General features: G+C 42.4%; 1 protein-coding gene and 1 pseudogene across 2 annotated transcripts in view; one reads left to right on the top strand and one right to left on the bottom strand.

Moving 5' to 3' along the window:
* The window catches only part of AGAP3 (ArfGAP with GTPase domain, ankyrin repeat and PH domain 3), a 2,466,462-nt gene that overhangs the window by 2,157,845 nt on the left and 286,441 nt on the right, over nucleotides 1-22,176 (bottom strand). The window lies entirely within an intron of this gene.
* LOC122798975 lies at nucleotides 14,732-14,845 on the top strand (annotated as a pseudogene).

Below are 22,176 nucleotides of genomic sequence, written 5' to 3'. Positions count from 1 at the left end.
TCAACCTGGTCGACTTCTTTGAGTCAGTCACCAAAGCTGTGGATGAAGGCAAGGTGGTTCATACAGCCTACCTTGATCTGGCCAAGGCCTAAGATACCATTCCCCACTCAGGAATCATAGAAAAACTCACTAAGCCAGGCATCACCCCCTATATCACTAGGTGGGTTGCAAACTGGCTCACAGATAGAACCCACAGTGTGAAGGCAGCTGACTCCAAGTCAAACTGCCGACCAGTCACAAGTGGAGTCCCACAGGGTTCGGTCCAGGGTCCTCTCCTGTTTGGTATTTACTTCTCTGAAGTCCAAGCCAACACGAAGGGACTCTGGCTGACAAAGTTCACAGATGATTGCAAGTTGAAAGCTGTTATTAACTCCCCAAATGATGTTGACATCCTGCAGAAAGGCCTCACTGAGACCAACGACTGGTGTTAGAACCATGGCCTTAAGCTCAATGCCAAAAAAAGTGTTGTCATCCCCTTTGGGAAAAACTCAGTTCCCATGAATTACCACATCGATGGTAGTCCACTGAACACAGATAAGAGATCTGGGAACACAGGCTGACAGCAACCTCTCTTTTGACCACCACATTGCCACTGTGGTCAGAAAGTCCTATGTGGAACATCTCACTACTAAGGGTTTTGCATCCAGGAAGAAAGAGGTCATTGTCTCCCTCTACTCTTCCTTCATTAGGCCAATCATCGAGTACAATTCCCCATTTGGCATGTACCTCACCAGACACCTGCAACAACTGGAGAAGCTGCAAAAGTACCTCAAAAAGATGATCCTAGGACTGAAACAGTTGTCCTACATGGACAGGCTCAAAAAAATCAAACTATTCTCTGTCTCATATCACCTACTTAGAGGCGATTTCTGCTGGACTTGCAAAGCCATGTCTGACCCAGCTCCGTTAGAAATGCTACATCTAAAGAAATCCCAATCCCTCCAGACCACATGCTCCAGAGACCTCAACCTCATTACCACAATCAACAGAACATGCTGGAGGGACAGGTTCATAACCCAGACACTGCCCATGCTATGGAACAGACTTCCCATATATGTCAAACAAGCATCTCACTTGGCCCTCTTCAAGAGAAATCCTGATGAGTGGATGAGAAATAGAAAATTCACCCTGGGGATCACTCCAGTGGCTCTACTCGACAGAGGCACTGGGAGCTAATATCGGGTAGCACAATGCCAGGGTAATACTATGGGCTAGGCTTGTAAAGGATCCAGAGCCATTAGCCTAGTACACACCTATGAACCTACCTGAATATGCAGTCAAATATTTAATACCAAAATGCTTACTTATGAACTGTATTGTGTTATTTATGCACATCTGTTGTTAAAAGGTTAGGAAAACATATCTGACAACTCTTTTCATTAACTAACTGGACTAAAAAGCAGAAACTTAATTGCCAGTCAATGCAGCAGCAAACTAAAGAAACAACTCAGAGGACAAATAAAGTCTACCAAAGCCAAATTTGAGGTTAAGTTTGCCTCCCAGGCCAATGACAACCACAAAGCATTCTTTAGTCATGTCCACAACCTCAAAGGCGATACACAATTGTGTGTGGAGTGCATTGTAAATGGAGCCACCTATACTGAGCCAGAAGATATAACAAACCTCCTGGCTGATAAATTCAGCTCCAACTTTATCACATTCTCCCCCTCAACCTTCCATCAAGAAATATAATCAAATATAACTCCTCCTACTATCATTAGGGAACAGGTCCTTAATGCTCTCTCTAAGACCAAGAAGCAAGACCAAGAACACTGCCTCAATAGGGAAAGACAATATCCCAGGATGTCTTCGAAATAGCATGAAACATGATCTATCAGTAAATTTGGAATGTGTCAACAGGCATCTTTGAAATCCAACTATCCCGAAACCAACTTCTAAACCAATATTTTGCAAATCGCCCTCTACGCTCATCCAACAAAACCCTGCTCTGCATAACCAAAGCCAATAACACTGCAGGGAAAAGTCTGTTCTCCCACACCATTGCTAGGGAATGGAATAACCTCCCCCAAAGTATCTCCTCTGCACCATCCATCTCACTTTTCAAGACATCACTAAAGTCTCACCTCTTGCAATCATGGCTCTGTCCCTGTATCACATAAAATCTTTTCTGCTCTCCTCCTAACTTGCCACACCTCATCTCCTCACTGCTTACCTCAGCTATTCTGTACTACTCAAATACTCCCTATCAGGAACTACTATCCTATAAACTATTTCTCACGCTGTGACATATCTCCCGAATAGCATTATTTTCCAGACTCCATTCCTTCATTTTTATGCTTTGTACTACCAATAGGGAATTCAAAGTTTTGCTATCTATATACCAAGCTTGCTCAAATCAAACTAAGGTACGAAAAATCGCCTTGATTGTATATATGCCAATGCATAGAAATTTTCTGTCATTCGTGGACTATGTGTTGTCATATAAAGACATGGAGCTCTGATTGTATATATGCCTCTGTACAGAATTTTTTTTGTCATTTGTTGTATTTGTACTGTTATGTTATGGAGCTTTTCTCCCCGGGCCTCCGCTGTAAATGGACCTTGTTCCAGTCAGACTTTCCCGGTACACAAATGTAAAATAAAATAAAATAAATAATATTACTTCAGATTGGTTTCACTTTATATCAGGGTAACATTTTTCAGCAGAATTTGCATCTGACTGCAGTAAAGTTGACTTTTACTTACATCAAGAGTCACAGTGGAGTTAAGAAAAATGAGAACCTAAGGGGTAACCATGATGAAATTATGAAAACACGCATGTTTGATGAGGCCTGAAATATTCAGTATGCCTCCAATCTTCTTTTTGAGAACCTGAAAGAAAGAATAATGAAATGATGACCTGAAGTGAGGAGGAACTCTTTCCATAACCACATGCTCTTTGCAAAAACGCCCTTCAAAATGCACTGTTGACTTTAAATTTTACTCCTTTTTGTTACAGAAGTACAACATATTCATGATGTACGAGCTTTTTGTCACAAGTTAAATTTGCTACTGTTTTTTTAAGGATGATAATGAAAATTATATCTTTGTTTTTACGTTTAAACCTTCAAGATTTAAACTGCATGTGAATCAAAGAGCACCTACTTTTGGGACACGACTTACAGTTTTCTGTTCCTTTATGGTCTTGTCATCCAAACTGCACTTTTTAGGCAATGTCACAAAAACAAAATTCCTGATGTAAAAATACCCTCTAAAAACAACCTCAAAGTTATGCTGCTAAACACTAGGAGGCTAAACCAGAAAGCACTCACTAGAAGCAGTCCTCACCCTGGAAGATGCTGGCCTGGTTATGGGTGACTTTAATTACTCGTTCATAGACTAGGTAAATTATACATGTTCTAATTCACTTCCCAAAGGTTCCTGGACTTCGTTAACTCCAATGCCCTGGACCAGTTGGTTGACACAACCACAGGGGGCTCAAACATCCTGGACTTGGTGCTCACCAACATGGGAGACCACTGCACCACTCCCAATGTGTGGTCATCCCTGGTGAGATCTGACCACAAATCAGTCTCGCTAGACGCAACTATAAGACAATACCCCCCTTAGCAACAACTAGACTAAAAAATTTCTCGAACGCTAATTACAACCTCTTACATGATGGCATAAATAGCTTTATAGCCCTCCCACCCACTGATGGAACGGAACAGACACGTATGATGATTTATACACCCATGCTTTATACAAGCACCTGTACAATTGTACTGTCTCTGCCGTACCTGATAGAACCAAAGCAAGACCTTCAAGGAAAAACAAACCTGCATGGTGGACAACTGCCATTAATAGGCTCTACAATACAAGAAAGAAATTGCTGTCTAACAGCAGAAAGGAACGGTCTCAAAACTGGAAACACTCCTTCCCTCAACTTAAACAAGCAAATAAGACTCCTAGCGAAGTCTTCCAAAGCTAACTACGAATCTAAATTAGCTTCCCTAACTAAAGATAACCACAAGGCATTCTTTAGTTTCATCTGTAACCTCAAAGGTAAGGCCCAGATTTGCAATGAACTCGTACTTAATGGTACTACATATATAGAACCTGTAGATATAGCAAACCTGCTGACTGACAGGTTCAGTGAAAATCTCACTCCCCTGTCCCCACCACATATATCCCAAAGTATCCCAAACACCCATCACTGCCTAGCATCTCCAAGGAGCAGGTCTTAAATGTCCCCTCCAAGGCCAAAAATATAGCCTTTATGGGATCAGACAGCATCCTGGACTGTATTCTACATAGGTTACAACAGAAATTAGCATCACCAATGAGCACTCTTTTCAATCACAGCCTAAGCACTAGATTCGCCCCAGTGGAATAGAAAACAGCTAGTGCCATCCCTTTCCATACATCAGGTGCATCCACGGAGCCCAGGAACTGCAGACCCATTAGCCTGACCAGCCTTATCTGCAAGGCCATAGAACAAATCTTCATGGACCTTATTAACAAAGATATAGGAAATCTCCAAATGCTCAACCCTAGTTTGTTTGGCTTTGTCAAAGGGAGATCATGCATGTTAAACTTGGTGGGCAAATCTGTGCATACGGCCTACCTAGACATAGCCAAGGTCTTTGACACAATCCCCCACTCAGGCATCATTGAGAAACTCACCCAGCTGGGTATCAACCCATATATTATCCGGTGGGTTGCAAACTGGCTCACTGATAGAACTCATACACTCAAAAGGGGGGACTCCACCTCCTCCAGCAGACCCATTAACTAGTGATGTTCCACAGGGATCAGTTCTTGGACCCCTACTGTTCGGAATCTACTTATCCGAAGTACAGTGTAAAAATTAAGGACTGTGGCTGACAAAGTTTGCTAATGACTTCAAACTGGGAGCAATCATTGAAACTTCTGCAAGAAGGTCTTATGCAGACTAATGACTGGTGCCAAAGTCATGGTCTTAAACAATGTAAAAAAATGCATCATCATCCCCTTCGGCAAGCATGATGCTCCTGAAAACTACCACATCAATAGCAATACCTTAAGTGCACAGTCAGTGGTGAGCAACCTTAACTTCGATCACCATATCTCCACAGAGGTAAAAAGGGCAATTTATATTGTTCATCTCATAAGTAAGGGCATTGCCTCCAGAAAAAAAGAGGTTATAACCCTCCACCCATACACTTTCCTCATCAGGCCAATAACAGAGTACAATGCTCCCTTCTGTATGTTCCTTTCTAAACACCTGCAGCAGCTAGAGAAACCACAAAGGTTCCTTACAAAAAAAAAAAAAAATCAGGGTCTTCAAGATCTGTCTTATGCGGATAGACTGAAATCATTGTCACTTTACTCTGTTTCATAGCAACTGCTCAGAGGCGACCTGTGCCTTGTATTTAGAGCAATCTCTGACCCAGTTTTGATGGAAATACTGCACATTCACAAGTCAAATGGCACATGGATCACTTGGTCAAAGGACCTTAACCTGGTTATGTGACATCAACAGTACCTGCCAGAGAGACAGATTTGTCTCACAGAGGTTGACCTACCTTGGGAACAAGCTTCCTATTCATGTTAAACAAAGCCCCTCATTGGCCCTATTTAAGCGCAATTTGGATGATTTAATGAGTAATCGGAAATTCACCCCTGAGGTTCTGTGTCCCTCTTGGACAGGGGCAATAGGTGCTGATTTTAGTGTCTGCTTGAACCACATACCCTTGGCAACATGGGTTGAACTTGGCTACACTTGAAAGGGTCCTGGGGCCATTAGCCTAGTAACCTCCTATGATAAAAGTCATGCTTTAGACAATTTGGGTTATAATAACTGAATAATTATATTCAACTCGTCATGTCCTCCTTCTTCCTCTTTCACCAACTGTGTCAGACTTATCTGACTTATATTATCCAAATGGCTAATATGAGCTCTGAATGGAAAACAGATTCACTAAAAAGACTTCAAGACTAGTTAATTTGCTGTTAAGCCATTTTAAAGACCAGCTGCTGTTCATTACAGGTGTATTGTAAAGACTGCAATTTTAGATTTTTTGTTCAAGGTTAAGTGCATACCTCTCAAACTCGTAGCATTAAAATTCTGGGCAAAGTCAAAATTACAATGGGGGCTAAGGCCCAAAAATCAGGGATAGATTTAAAATATTGCTCTTACAAACTTGGAAAGAAGCTTGAATGACAGGTTTTGCATTAAAACACATTTTCTGAAGGACACAAAGCCTTTAGTGACTTAATTCCTCAGTGACTTGCCACACAACTACACATTTTACAAGGAAAAGACCAAATATGGGGCAAAAAGATAGAAATTCTGAACAGTCAAATGGTACGGACAAGTGCAGTAGTTACCAGATTTGCTGTATCCTGGACTGTTTGTAAGCTTCTGAGGCCCCCCAAGCCTTTCTTTGTTGGAGGGAAGCCTTCTAGCTTATCAGTGGGAGTGGTAAGCAGTAGGTATAGCCTATCGACCACAAGAGGAGTGGTTTCTGGCCCAAAAATTGTAGTTTATTGGCGGTTTGGGCAGTTTTTCCATCTTTCAACAATGGTTTAAAAGCCCATGTCTGACCTTGTTTCCAGCCTTTCCTGTAACTAGTCTAGTCCAGATACAGATTTGCTGTATCCAGGATTGTTTGTAAGCTTCTGAGCGGTGACAAAAAGTCTGCTCTTCAATTTTTCTCCTAGATCTGCTAGTTTTCTCCTCTCCTGCACTTTTACTAGCTTACTAGTCTAGCACTTTACAAGACTTATTGTAGCAATTACTGTAGCACACAAAAGTGCTAGCAGCACTAAACATTCTACAAGGAAACAGCTCCAGTACTTATTATTAATACTCACCCCTCCAAGCATGTCTAAATGTCAGCTCCCTGTGCTTTCTACAATTAACTGGTGGAACTTGGGCATCCTGAGGCAATGTAGCAACTGCCTCATTTACACAGACATCTCTCTCCTCTTACCTCCCAACATCCCAACATTCAGACTTGCGAGACACACACATATATCCAAATTGGAACCCATGCACTCTCTAGCCAAGACCAGACTAGCTGTTCAAGAGAAGAAGGTCAACACTTGCACCAAACCACATGGAACAGACAGCCTTCCAGAACACACACCAGCCCTGCCTTCACATAAAAACACAAACCACACACCAACCTTTACGGACGCTCTCAATAAAATCTACTTAAACTGCAGACGTCTCCAAGCAGAAACACACTGGACCACCACAACACAAAACTAATCAGGAGACACATAACTCTCCTAAACAGTGTGCCACTCAACCAAAGCCCCAAGGCAAAACAACATGCCCAACATACTAGTCATAGGTGACTTGATAATGAGGCACACTGATGTCCCACTCACTAGGTTGAAGGAGAAAGTAACAAGTCAGCTGCCTGTCAGGTGCCAGGATCCGCCACATAACACATGCACTCAGGTCCCTCAACAACAGGTACAAATATGACTCTGTCATTGTACATGTGGGTGTGAATGACCTGAGACATACCTCCCTGGACTACATGAAGAGAGACAAGGAGGAGCTCTCGGATTATGTAGCCCAGGCGGGTATGACCCTAGCCGTGAGCAGCATCCTACCATCACACAGAATGATATCACAGTTGCTGTTGTCTTCTGGCTTTTCCCGGTTAGGAGGCACCACAGCGGAACTCCAGTCCAGTAATGATTGGCAGTAGAGTTTGACGAACGTTGAGGTGCCAGCTCAACGTTCAACCTTCAACAAAGGCACGCCCATTTAAGCATGTCTTTCGAACGCCCACCCAACCGCGGGGAGGACATGCAGACTCCACACTAAGGCACTCCCCGCACTCCAGCCGAGAATCGAACAAGAGTACCTCTTGCTGTGAGGCAACAATGCTACCGCTGCACCACCGCGGAATACATGATATCACAGTACAAGCAGAAAATGATTGATTTCAACAATTGGCTAAGTTTCTGGTGTCATTCCAAGGGGATTCAGTATCTGTTTGCCTGGGATGACATAAATGACAAACCTCGATGGTTTGCCAGAGATGACCTGCATCTGTCATGCCTGGGCTTCTGGATACTGTCCAAGGCTCTTGCCACCCAAATAGTGTCTTTTTAGGCTGTGTTCCAAAGACCAAATTACCACCATAACAACTGCAAACAAATGCAATCTGAGGATCATGTTGCTCAAAGCTAGAAGTCTAAATCTCAAAATGCACTCACTCAAAGCACTCCTTAAAATGAAGAACATCGACATTTGGGCTGTAACAGACATCTGGTTCAAAGCAGCACAAAGCACCCCTGCATTACCAGGCTATAACTCATTCCACACCTTTTGGCCCCAGAACTTGGACTGAAGCTCCAAAGGCAGTGGTGTTTCCATATTCATAGAGGATGCACACACCTCCAAACTGGTAGCCCAACATAACGCATCAGAGATACTTAACGTACAGCTAACATTGGGTAAGACAGCAATTCAGGTCGTAGCCTGCTATAGGTCCCCAACCATGTACCAAGACTCAAACTCCACGTTCCTAAGCACCCTGGAGAATATTTGGGTCCAACCTAACGCTCTCATACTTGGTAACTCCAACTACCCCTCCATTAACTGGGAAAACTACTCAAGTACCAATACACTTGCCCAACATTTCCTGGACTTCATTAACTCCAAAGCCCTGGACCAGCTCATTTTTACCCCCACTAGAAAAAGCAACATCCTTGACCTAGGCATTACCAACATGGGCGGCCATTGCTCTACACCAATTGTCAACTCCTTCCTGGTTAGATCCGACCACAAACTAATCACATTGGAAATTCACAGCCCTCTCATCCACTCCCCACTCCTGCAAAGGTAACCACCATGAAAACTTCTGCAAAGCTAAATTTGGGCTCCTAAAAACAGAAGTGACTAACTTCACGGCACCCATGCAAATGGAGAATAGTTGCATGACTGCAGAATCATACACCAGTGCATTGTACGAACATGTACATAAATGCATGGATCTTGCCATACCCAAAAGAACCAAGACACTCTCCTCCGAAAAATGGAAGCCAATCTGGTGGTCCCCTACCATAAACAAACTCTACAACAGAAGGAAGAAATTGATGCGGAATAAGGTGAAGTCCCAAGACTGGAAAAACTCCCTTACCAGCCTCAACAAAAAGTTGAGCTCCCTCATCAAATCCTCTAAAGCTAGCTATAAAAACAGAATTGCACCAGATAGTAAAGACAACCACAAGGTCATGTATAGTTACGTAAACAATCTCCATGGCAATACCCAGATTTGATCTGAGCTACTGCACAATGGTGCCTCCTATGCCGAGCCAACCGATATTGCCAATATACTGGCAGACAGATTCAGTGCCAACTTTACCCCTCCCCCCAAAGGACCAATCACAATACCAGTAGATTGCCAGCTACCCAGTATTACTGCTGCACAGGTTAAAACTGCACTGTCCAAGGCCAAGAATACAGCTTCTATGGGACCTGACAATATCCTTGGCTGTGTTCTACATGAACTATCAAGTGAACTGGCACCACAACTGTGTGCCCTGTTGAATCACAGCCTCACCTCTGGCTTTGTCCCTACCGAATGGCACACTGCTACAGTCATCCCTCTCCTCAAAGGAGGAGCAACAACAGACCCTGAGAACTACTGCCCCATTAGTCTGATGAGTCTGATATGCTAAGTTATGGAACGCATCATCATGGACCTAATAAACAAGGATATAGGGAATCTCCAAATTCTGGATCCCACACAGTTTGGTTTTGTGAAGGCTAGATCATGTCTGCTCAACCTGATCGACTTCTTTGAGTCAGTCACCAAAGCTGTGGATGAAGGCAAGGTGGTTCATACAGCCTACCTTGATCTGGCCAAGGCCTAAGATACCACTCCGCACTCAGGAATCATAGAAAAACTCACTAAGCCAGGCATCATCCCCTATATCACTAGATGGGTTGCAAACTGGCTCACAGACAGAACCCACAGTGTGAAAGTAGCTGACTCCAAGTCAGACTAGCGACCAGTCACAAGTTGAGTCCAACAGGGTTCGGTCCTGGGTCATCTCCTGTTTGGTATCTACTTCTCTGAAGTCCAAGCCAACACGAAAGGACTCTGGCTGACAAAGTTCACAGACGATTGCAAGTTGGGAGCTGTTATTAACTCCCCAAATGATGCTGACATCCTGCAGAAAGGCCTCACTGAGACCAACGACTGGTGTTAGAACCATGGCCTTAAGCTCAATGCCAAAAGAAGTGTTGTCATCCCCTTTGGGAAAAACTCAGTTCCCATGAATTACCACATCGATGGTAGTCCACTGAACACAGAAGGCATTATAAGAGATCTGGGGACACAGGCTGACAGCAACCTCTCTTTTGACCACCACATTGCCACTGTGGTCAGAAAGTCCTTCTGTGTGGAACATCTCACTACTAAGGGTTTTGCATCCAGGAAGAAAGAGGTCACTGTCTCCCTCTACTCTTCCCTCATTAGGCCAATCATCGAGTACAATTCCCCATTTGGCATGTACCTCACCAGACACCTGCAACAACTGGAGAAGCTGCAAAAGTAACTCAAAAAGATGATCCTAGGCCTGAAACAGTTGTCCTACATGGACAGGCTCAAACAAATCCAACTATTCTCTGTCTCATATCGCCTACTTAGTGGCGATCTCTGCTGGACTTGCAAAGCCATGTCTGACCCAGCTCTGTTAGAAATGCTACATCTAAAGAAATCCCAATCCCTTCAGACCACACGCTCTAGAGACCTCAACCTTATTACCACAATCAACAGAACATGCTGGAGGGAGAGGTTCATAACCCAGACATTGCCCATGCTATGGAACAGACTTCCCATATATGTCAAACAGAGCATCTCACTGGTCCTCTTCAAGAGAAATCCAGATGAGTGGATGAGAAATAGAAAATTCACCCTGGGGATCACTCCAGCGGCTCTACTTGACAGAGGCACTGGGAGCTAATGTCGGGTGGCACAATGCCAGGGTAATCCTATGGGCTAGGCTTGTAAAGGATCCAGAGCTATTAGCCTAGTACACACCTATGAACCTATGAACCTACCTGAATATGCAGTCAAATATTTAATACCAAAATGCTTACTTGTGAACTGTATTGGGTTATTTATGCACATTTGTTGTTAAAAGGTTAGGAAAACATGTCTGACAACTCTTTTCAGTAACTAACTTTATTAAAAAGCAGAAACTTAACAACTGCCAGTCAATGCAGCAGCAAACTAAACAAACAACTCAGAGGACAGATAAAGTCTACCAAAGCCAAATTTGAGGTTAAGTTTGCCTCCCAGGCCAAGGACAACCACAAAGCATTCTTTAGTCATGTCCACAACCTCAAAGGCAATACACAATTGTGTGCGGAGCGCATTGTAAATGGAGCCACCTATACTGAGCCAGAAGATATAACAAACCTCCTGGCTGATAAATTCAGCTCCAACTTTACCACATTCTCCCCCTCAACCTTCCATCAAGAAATATCATCAAATATAACTCCTCCTACTATCACTAGGGAACAGGTCTTTAATGCTCTCTCTAAGACCAAGAAGCAAGACCAAGAACACTGCCTCAATAGGGAAAGACAATATCCCAGGATGTCTTCTAAATAGCATGAAACATGATCTATCAGGGCCTCTGGAATTCTGTAACTGTGGCTTCCAAACAGGCTTTGTGCCTCATGAATGGTGAAAGGCAACAGTCATCCCTCTGCACAAAGGTGAGCCATCTACAGACCCTGGAAACTATAGATCCATAAGTCTCACCAGTTTTATATGAAAACCCATGGAAAGAATTGTCATGGAGATTATCAACACAGATATAGTAAACCTCCAGACACTGGACCTAACCCAATTTGGTTTCGTCAAGGGCAGATCATGCCTACTCAACCTGGTGAACTTCTTTGAGAAGATCACCAAAGCAATGGATGAGGACAAAATCGTTCACACTACCTACCTTGAGCTGGCCAAGGCATTTGACACAGTACATCACTTGGGCATTGTTGACAAACTCAGGAGGTTAGGTACAAACCACTATGTCACCCGGTGGATAGCCAACTGGCTCAGGGAAGTTAGAATTGGGGGTCCACCTCTACAAAGAGGCCAGTCATAAGTGGCGTCCCCTCAGGGATCAGTCCTTAGACCACTCCTTTTTGGTATTTACTTCTCAGAACATAAGGCCAATGTCAGTAACCTCTGGCTGAAATTTGCAGATAAGTGCAAATTAGGAGCTGTCACTGAATCTCACACTGACACAAATGTTCTCCAGGAGTGGCTGACACAGAAACAACTGGTGTCAGAGCCATGGACTAAAACTAAATGTTAAGAAATGCATACTAGTATCCTCTGGGAAGATATCCATCCCTGGTAACTATCATATTGACAACACACCCTTTAGAGTTGAGCCAGTAGTCAGGGACTTAGGGACACACACAGACAGTAATCTAGCCTTTGATTATCACGTGCATACAGTGGTAAGGAAATCATTCTATGTTGTGCAACTTATAAACAAAGTATGGCATCTAAGTCCAAGGAAGTCATTGTTCTACTGTATTCGGCATTCATCAGACCTATCATTGAGTACAATGCCCCTTTCGTATGTACCTAACCAGGCATATCCAACAATTGGAACATCCACAGAGGTTTCTCACTAAAAGAATACAGGGCATAAGTAAAATGTACTGTGCAAACCACCTCAAGGCCCTATCCCTGTATTCCATCTCCTACAGGCTTTTGAGGGGAGATCTATGCCTGGCATACAGGGCACTGTCACACCCCACTCTGATGGACCTCCTGCATACCCACAAAACAAACAGCACCACAATTACCCATTCTAAAGACTTAAACCTTGCCTGTGATATAAATAGGATCTGCTGGCGAGACAGGTATGTATCCCAGAGACTACCCCGTCTATGTAATAGGCATCCCACCCATTTGAAGCAGAGTTCCTCCCTTACCCAATTCAAGTCCAACTTGGACAATTGGATAGGATACTGGAAATTCATCCCTGGTTTGGCACCTATGTCTCTAATGGACACAAGTAACCTGTAAATGGTTCATCTCCCAGGCCCATGCTTACACTTATCAAGGGTACCAAAACTTGTCAGCGATTTGGGATGCATGGCTAGGCTTAAAAGGCCTTTGTGGTTGTTAGCCTAGTAAACACCTGTGAACCTAAAAGAGAATCAATTAATTAGTACAAAAACAAAATGATAAACAGTCCTGTAGAACCAGTTCCTTCTAACAAGTTACATATTATATAGTAGTAGATTAACTTCCATGGGATAGTTCTGTATGAAGTTCAGCTAAGTAACTTAGCAGTGACACTATAGAAAATAGTGATTAGCCATGGTGTAATTACAGCACATGGATAAGAACATAGGAACAAAACTACGCAAGTGATCACAGGAACCATAACAGACCTAGCCATATATACCTTTAAGACGCACTTAAAAATTCTTGCCATGCTTTACAAATAATTACATCCCAAATCAAATGAAGCTGTGCATTATAATCTTAGTGTAAATTCTCATGTACCCATCCAGTCATCAAGAATAGTCTTAAAGGCAGACATGATCTATAGAGGTAATGTATTTCTGACACAAATGTCTTTTACCCTTGGTTTATATTCCACTGCCATGGCTACATTTTGACCCCCTCTTTCGCATTTACAATCTCTGCTTATCAAGCAATACTATGTCAGTCACCTGGAAAGCTATCCAAGCAAATAAAATCCTTCACTACCCTTACAACATTGCCTCATTTCCATTTATCCACCTTTACGCAAAACACTAGAAAAGGTTGTCTGCTTCCAGCTCTCACTATACATCAAATAACGCCTTCTTCTTTCACATAAGTTCCTACTGGAGTGCTTCTGTGTCAGATGTAGAACTGGCAATGACTCCCAGTTTTCAGTCCTCTGCAAACCTGGTTAGCCTAAGTCTTGGTTTTAGTCTGTAAGTGGGAGAAGTAAATATCTATCAAAAATGTGGTCCCAACACTGACCCCCTGCAGGAAACCATTGTTCACTTTCATGTTCACTGCTGCTCCCCTTGCCACTCACATCATGTGCTTTCTGTATTTTTGCCAATTAGATATCTTTCTTACTACACAGGGATCTAGTTGCAATGCATTTAGTTTATTAATTATGCAAGTGAGAGATGGTGTCAAATGCCTTGGACAGATCAAGGTAAATTGTGTGCACAGTGTGCCAGCTGTTAACAGCTTATGTCATCTTCTCCAAGAAGTTTACCAATTTTATCAGGCAATGTACCATTTACAAGGTGGATTACAACTTATTTAGGAAGTATAGGTAAGGAGCAATTTGAACAAATATCTTTTTAGTCATACTACTGAAGGGAGCAAAAGACCCTCTAATATAGTAAAGGTATTGTGGGTGCTAAAACAAGTACTATACACTAACAAGGTGTACCCATGGACAAATGTACTTTTATCTGTTGAATACAGGATCAACATTGTTCTAGGTAAGGAGAAGTTAAGGTTATGGAGGGAAAGAAAAGGCTTACAAGGGATACAGAGGGAAAAAATGATACGTGAAGAAGGGTGCGATCTCTGGATTCAAATCAGAAAAAAATGCCTTACGTAATTCCCTGAGATTGGAGTTTGAAGGAATTGTTAAGGGTTTTCATGAGTTATTAGGGAAAAGCACCAACTACCCTGATATGATTGTCAGTGGGAGGACAGGAATAACCTAATGATGGATAAAAGGTTAGTAAGCAGGTCATTTATAGCGCTGAGTGAACACCAGAGAAAGGGGAATACCACGATCAAGAAGGTGGTTTTCCAAGGATGATGCTCTTCCACTGCACACACCTCTTGACAGAGGTTGACCTCTGTGATTTCCCCAAATATGGATAACATCAACTCATCTATGATGGGGGATTACAAAATACATAAATAGAATTTTGTACATCAGCTGCCAAGATATGTTACAAAATCTAGAAAATTTAAACTTTTGTCTGAAAGTGTCTGCACAAATTTTTATATAATGACTACACTGTGCAAGATGCTCCTTCAAGCAGGCCTCACATGCTGATAGTTTGACTGTGGTGTATGTGAGACATAGGAGCATATATTCTGATCTTGTTAGAGGTGGAGTACATTTAAACTGGAGTTACAGTGATTATCCAATGTGCTTGGTAAGGCACTGATGCTTTTACCAAGTCTTCCAAGGATATGACAAATCAGCAGAGCACCTCACTGTCCCTCTTCAAGAGAAATCTTGAGAGGATGGGTAATAGAAAGTTCACCCGGGGATCATTTCAGTGGCTCTACTTGATAGAGGCACTGGGAACTAATGTCAGGTGGCACGATGCCTGGGCACTTCTATGGGCTAGGCTTGTAAAGGCTCCAGGGCCATTAGCCTAGTACACACCTATGAACCTGTAAAATACATGGGTTCTGCTCTGGTGATACCACATTTATTGCCATCTAGAGTCTCAGTGACAATTTAATGGGTATTTTACAAAGGCATGCTTACTGGAGCAATTTTCATTGACCTCACCAGTGCAATTGACCTAGTAAACCACACAGTCTTCATCTAGCACATAATCTAAATGGGTATTAATAGAGATTATCCAAGTAATCACCACTTTACCATGAACTTTGACTGCAAAAAGACTTATGCATCCCCAGAAACTAAGGATGTGCCACAAGGCTCATTCTTGCCTACGTTCTACTCTTTGTTTATATTAAACTCTCCCTTTATTTTCCTCATCTTCCACTATTACTTTATTCTGAAGATATGGTCCTGTACCAGACTGGTCACACACTGCTTTTACTTTAGTAGGACTTGCAAGAAGAATTCCACTCTATTATCCAATGGATTAGCAGGGGGACATCCGATACTTAACTCCACAAAAAACAAGACCATGTAATTTTGGACCACAGAGTAACTCAGCAGAACCCATGAATCCTTGGAAATCTTAGATCATATTAACAAACTACAAGAAGATGTCAACCCTTTCAAGTATACTGACATGTGCTTAGACCCTGCTGTTGGTCTCTATCTGCATCTGGACAGCACATGTAAAAAGATTAATTCTCTCATTTTCTGGGCCAACAAAATCTCCCCCTTTCTGTCATACTCCTCCAAGTCAGTCATAGGCAAAGGTACTTTTCTTGCACATCTCAAATATGAGCTCCCATTAGTAGCTGCTACACCCAAAAAGAGCACCTCCACCATCCAAACTACCTCAAATATCTTTAACACCTTCTCTCCTTCTGATGAACACCACCATTTAACTGTGGAAAAAGCAAAGACTTCCAGTCAAGCAAAGAGCAGAACTGTTGCTCAGTTCATAGATATTCAGAACTCTTAAAGGAGGAGAAGCTTCCCACCTTAGTCTCTAAATTTATTAGGCAAATCCCTACCTTTAATATTTGAAGCACCTTCCACTCAGGCTAAATGCTGAAAACACCTCAGTCCAAACTGCATACCATAGGTTCATAGGAGATTACTAGGCTAACAGCTTAGTGGTCCTTAAAAGCCTTGCCAATATAACCCAATGTTACCCAATATATATATGGCCCTTGGGGGCAAGAGGATGGGATGGATTTCTGCCTGTGCATTGAGCATCTTGCAGACGGTCCCTGTACATAAGGGACATAGGCACGACCCCAGGTGTGAATTTGCAATTCCCCATCCATTGATCCAAATTGCGTTTGGAGATGGCTAGGGAAGGGCTCCTGCTTAACATGAATAGAGAACCTGTTCCAAAGAAAGGGCAACCTCTGAGACGCATACCTGTCTCTCCACCATGTTTTGTTTGAGTCACTAAGTTTAGAACCCTAGATCGGATGATCCTCAAGCTGTTTGACTTGCGGATATGTAGCAGTTCCATCAGGCCTGGATTTGCAAGTGCCTTGTATGTCAGGCATAGGTCAACTCCTTAACAGTCAGTAGGAGACAGAATAAAGGGATAGGGCTTTTAGTCCATCCACATAGTTCATGTTGTTTGCACCCTATATTTTCTTTGTTTATTTACATTTGTTGACCAGGAGTGTCCAACTGGACGCAGGTCCATTTTCAGTGGAGGCCCGGGGAGAAAAGCTCCACAGTTAAAATATACAGACAGTAGTTACATTGGATTTACATAGCAATTAACAATTTGATTAACATAGCAATTAACAATTACAAACATAGTTACAGATGAAGAACATAGTACATCAGTAGACATCTAGAATCTTTATCTGCGAAGTACATAATAGACATTAACAATCGTTACAATAAGAAGTTCCTGCTGTATAATAAGTAGTAGGCTTATGAGCATCTGAGCTTGCTATAATCAAGGTAGTTAGTGGAGTGGAAAGAAAGGTAGTGGGTGGATGGGGTGGGTGATATTAGAGTGGAAGTTGCAAGGGCATAGCCAGCATGTTTTTAGGTGCGCTTTTAGTAAAGTTTTGAAATGGGTGCATGATGGTACAGAGGTAATTGTGGGTGGGAGGGAGTTCCATAATTTGGCTATGGCGCAAGAGAATAGTGCTTCACCAGCAGAGTTATTAGCTTTAGTGATCTGCAAGTGATTTTTGTTGCTGGATCTTAGTTGTCTGGTGGTGCGATATGGTTGGAGTAGATTCTGAAGGGATGGGACATTTAGTGGATGGTTTACTAGTTTGTGGGTGAGTGTGAGTTGATACCATTGAAGGAGGTGAGGGAGTTCAAGTCAGCCCAGTTCAGCAAGTGAGAGACATTGGTGACTACGGTAGATGCCCCTGTGGCAAATTTGATGATTTTGTTGTAGCAGGTCTCTAGCTTGTTTGGATCGCATTGCCTCAGGTTGGTATATATTGGAGAGGCATAACGTAGGATGGAGATAAGGTGGGAATTTGCTATTGAAATCTTTGCTGCTTTGGTGAGAAGTTGCTTATTTCTGTATAATGCTCCTAGTTTTTTGTGGACTTTTTTTATGGTCATGGATATGTGAATGTCAAATTTTAGTTTATTGTCTATTTCCACTCCTAGCAATTTGGTGTGTTCTGTTGGGTGTATAGTGGTGTTGTCTTTTGCTGTGATGTTAAAGTGACAGTTGTTTTGAGTATATTTGGTGGTTTGGAAGATGTTTAGTTTTGTTTGGGTTGAGTATTAACTGGGTATCGGATAACCAAGTTTCAACAGAGGAAAAGGCTTCCTGTGTGACTTTTTGCAGTTTGGGTAGGGACTGGGCTGAGCAGATGATGGTTGAGTCATCTGCGTATTGTATGAGTGTGCCATGTTTGGTGGCAGTGGCTAGATTATTGGTGAAAATAGAGAGGAGTTGGGGTCCAAGGATGGATCCTTGGGGAACTCCTATAGAGAGGGGTAATTGGGGAGATATGTCATTCTGCCATACAACAGATTGTTGGCGGTCAGACAGGTAAATCTGAAACCAGTTGGTGACTGACTGAGAGAAGGATAGGTTATTGAGGACAGAGATGAGTTGTTTGTGTGGGACCATGTCAAATGCTTTAGATAGGTCTAGAAAAGTAGCAGAGGAGAGATAGCCATTGTTTGTATGCTGAAGGATAGTGTTAGTAAAGGAGAGTAAGGCAGTGGTGGTGCTATGGTTTGGTTGGAAATCATGCTGAGTATTGGAAAGGAGGTTGTTGGTAAGGAGGTAATCTGAGACCTGAGAGTGAATGCATCTCTCTAGTATTTTGGAGAGTGGAGAGAGAGAATAGCTATGGGGCGGTAATTGGTTAGTTCTGTGGAGGGGCCGTCTATGTGGAGGGGAATTATATGTGATACTTTCCATAGTGTGGGAACGTAACTTTCTGACAGAGATCGGTTAATCGAGATGGATACTGGGTAGGCCAGAGCATCAGCTGCAATTTGTAGGTATTCAGTTAGGAGGTTGTCTGCTGCTAATTTGGTGGGCTTAAGTTTAGTTAAGAGTTTTTTTTATGTTGGAGGTAAGTCAACAAATGTAAATAAATAAATAAATAAATTGTTAGGACCCTCTGAGGTCGCTCCAGCTGCTGTAAGTGCCTAGTCAGGTACCTGACATGCCAAATGATCATTCCTTCTCTATCCTATTCCCAGAACACTGGTGAATCGCCGCCCTCTTACATCAAAGACCCTTCTTCATATCCCTCTTTCCATTCTCAGCTAAAATCTCATCTGAAATATCAAGCTATATGTACTTCTGCTCTCTCTGGCCACATAAAATAATGCTCTCTGTAGCTGTGCCCGCCTCTCTTTGATTTTACATATCTGTTCCTCGACGGTCTTCTACTTCACATTCACACACACGCATCATTTCCATAGGGCTGTTTGCATTGTTAGTGTAAACAGTATATACACAAATATTTTGATATTGTATTCCCTCTCTGTTCCTCTCGTTTCGCTATATGCTTATCAAATACAGCACATTATTTTGTTTTTGTTGACTTTCTTGTTTTTTTGTTCCTCTGCAAGCTGAGACTGAAATTGTTGCCTTTTTATTAGTGCTCTGCTTTGGTTAACCAATTCAAATAGATAAAAATATTAAAGGGAAAAAAGCTACATGTAAATAAGAAGTGATTGACCCAGGAAGAATGTAAAGAAGCACGTCTTCTATGAAATGGTTGTGCATTCATAAAACAACCTCTCTCAGAAGGCTGGAGGCTTAAAAAAACAAAGGAAAATTCAGGAATTGTACAGACAATCCCCGGAAGAGGAAAAAGCAAGCTGCATACAATTACAATGGCAACTTTTCCGTAAGTGGGTAAAGAATTGTTTATGAACCCTAATTGCTTCTTATCTGTGATGGTCTCCTTTGTTTCTAGATTTACCATAACAAAACAATGCAACAGAAGAACTAGAAAAAATAAACACTTGAAATACTGCATAGTACAGAGTACAAATGAAGAAGACTGGCTATTATCTTACTTTGTACAGCATGCAGGTGTTGTCGTCTGTTAATAGACAGTTCTTGAAGGTTAAGACCCTCTTGTCATTAGCTGCAGCTAAACAGAGGGCAACTATTATATTATGGCAGCTGAATAACTTAAAGAATGCTCAAGTTCCTGGGCATAGAAAGTACTGGAATAGATGCTTTTTTTTTTTTTTTTTTTTTGGCAGCCAAACAGAGAAAGAAAATAACTTGTCTGGCATGCTTTCAGATCTTTTATGCTGCCCTTATTCATTTTAGATGTTTGTAGCTCCCTGGTAACTAGATATACAGACATGCAAACCAACAAGACACTGCCATAAATATTCCATTCATGGAACAATGAAAAATACAGCAAATGGCAAACAACATTTTCTGAAGTTCTTATGCAGATTCAACATTTCTTATTGAACACATACCTATGATTTCAACAGAGCGCCAACACAAAGCTCAAGTTATGTAAAATGATAGACTAAGCCCTTCATTTATTTGCCATATGCATTTACTTAAACTACGGGCCAGGAAGAAAGAAGTAGGTGATGGATAGGTCAGGAGCTTTCAGATATGCAGAGGTTTGTTAAGATCCACAACACTGGTGAAGAATGACAGGCAGTGATGCAGTGTGTGTGTGTGTGTGTGTGTGTGTGTGTGTGTGTGTGTGTGTGTGTGTGTGTGTGTGTGTGTGCGCGCACGCACGTGCTTCTGTTAGGATCTCTGTCACAACTCTCTCCCATTTTCACAGTACCAATGCTTCTGCAAAGTTCCTGGTCTCTGCTAGGTGTTACTTGAAAATTAGGACATGGCAAACACAGTTATAGATATAACTACAGGCAAGTGTCTTCTTCATCCAGAGAAATAGGTGTCTTCACTGGAGGCCTCATGTGAAAGGAACCTTTTAGAAAACCCTTAGACAATTGGTGAGCCATAATATTCAAACCATCGATCCCTAGATGGAAATTAGATATAGCAGCTAATTGTACTCACACCGTAGCTGCCGCTGCTCCTTTGTTGGAAATTTCTCTCAAAAATTGTAAAATAGAAGACAATGGTGCTTGGTAAGGGTCAACGTTGTGGGAAGAAGCCCAAATGGAAAATATCTTCCACTTACTACAATACAATTTTCTAGTGGAAGGTTTATGGGAAGCCAACAAAATTTGACTAGTGTCATGGGAAAGATTATAAAGCCTGGCTATGTGGGGAATTGGTGCAGCCAAGCAGTTAGCTTCAGTGTCTGCAAGGATGGATGAAGATCCCCTGACAGATGTGTCAACAAGTCTGGAACTGGGTCCAGCATCCATGGATCTTCCAGAATATGATGGTAAAGAAACAGAAACCAAATCTGCCGAGGCTAATGAGGGGCTATAAGGATGATTGTCCATCCCAGTGACTTTGCTTTCTGTAAGAATTTGGGTATCAGGGGAATTGGTGGAAATGCATAGAGGAGACCCAGGGGCCAATTGTGGACAAGAGCATCCCTCGGGAAGTGACTTGGAGTGGGAATCAGGGCAAAATAGCTTCTGCATTTGTTGTTGATATGACTAGCGAACAGGTCGCAGGAAGGCTGGCCCCATTTGCGGAAGATCCTGTCTGCAATTTCTTGTTTGAGGGACCATTCGTGGGGCAATAAAATTGCCCTGCTCAGTCCATCTGCTATGACACTGGATTTGCCCGGGATGTGCACTGCTAACAGAAATCACTGGGATGATACTGCCCACTGCCATACTCTGAGGGCTTCTCGGCAAAGGGGATAAGACTTGATCCCGCCTTGCTTGTTCAGGTACCAGACCACTGACATGTTGTCTGTCTGCATTGCAATTGTCCCTAGAGGAAGAGAGTTCTGAAAGTATTACAATGCTGGAAGTACTGCTGTCATCTGCAGGACATTGATATGCAGATGTGATTCTTGATCTGTCCATGTGCCTTGGGCAGTCTTTCCCTGAAAAAGCCCCCCCCCCCCTATCAGGGAAGCGTCCGTGGTCACAGTAGCAACTGGAGGGTGTAGCATGAAAGGACGTCCTATTGTGACATGAAGAGATGTCAACCACCACTGAAGATCCTTCTTGCAGAAATTCGTTATCAGGATCGTGTGATTCATTGGAAGTTCTTGGTAAGACCATTGCGTGAATAGAAGCCATTGAAGTATTTTCATATGCATCCTTGCTAACGGGATTGCTAAAATAGCTGCCGCCATCAATCCTAGAACTTTCAATACCTCTGCAGCTGGTGCTCTGTTCTTTGACATCAGGGACATGATGTGTTGGCGAAGAATACAAATTCTTTCTGGTGGAAGACGAAGAGTGGTGGTTGACATGTCTAATTCTGTCCCTATAAAAATGATATGCTGCAAT

The sequence above is a fragment of the Protopterus annectens genome, chromosome 3.part1 (genome assembly GCF_019279795.1).
Source record: "Protopterus annectens isolate FY-2018-M chromosome 3.part1, PAN1.0, whole genome shotgun sequence".
NCBI classification, from domain to species: domain Eukaryota; kingdom Metazoa; phylum Chordata; order Ceratodontiformes; family Protopteridae; genus Protopterus; species Protopterus annectens.
The sequence above is the reverse complement of the archived record's forward strand: the minus strand, read 5'-3'. Positions and strand labels throughout refer to the sequence as shown.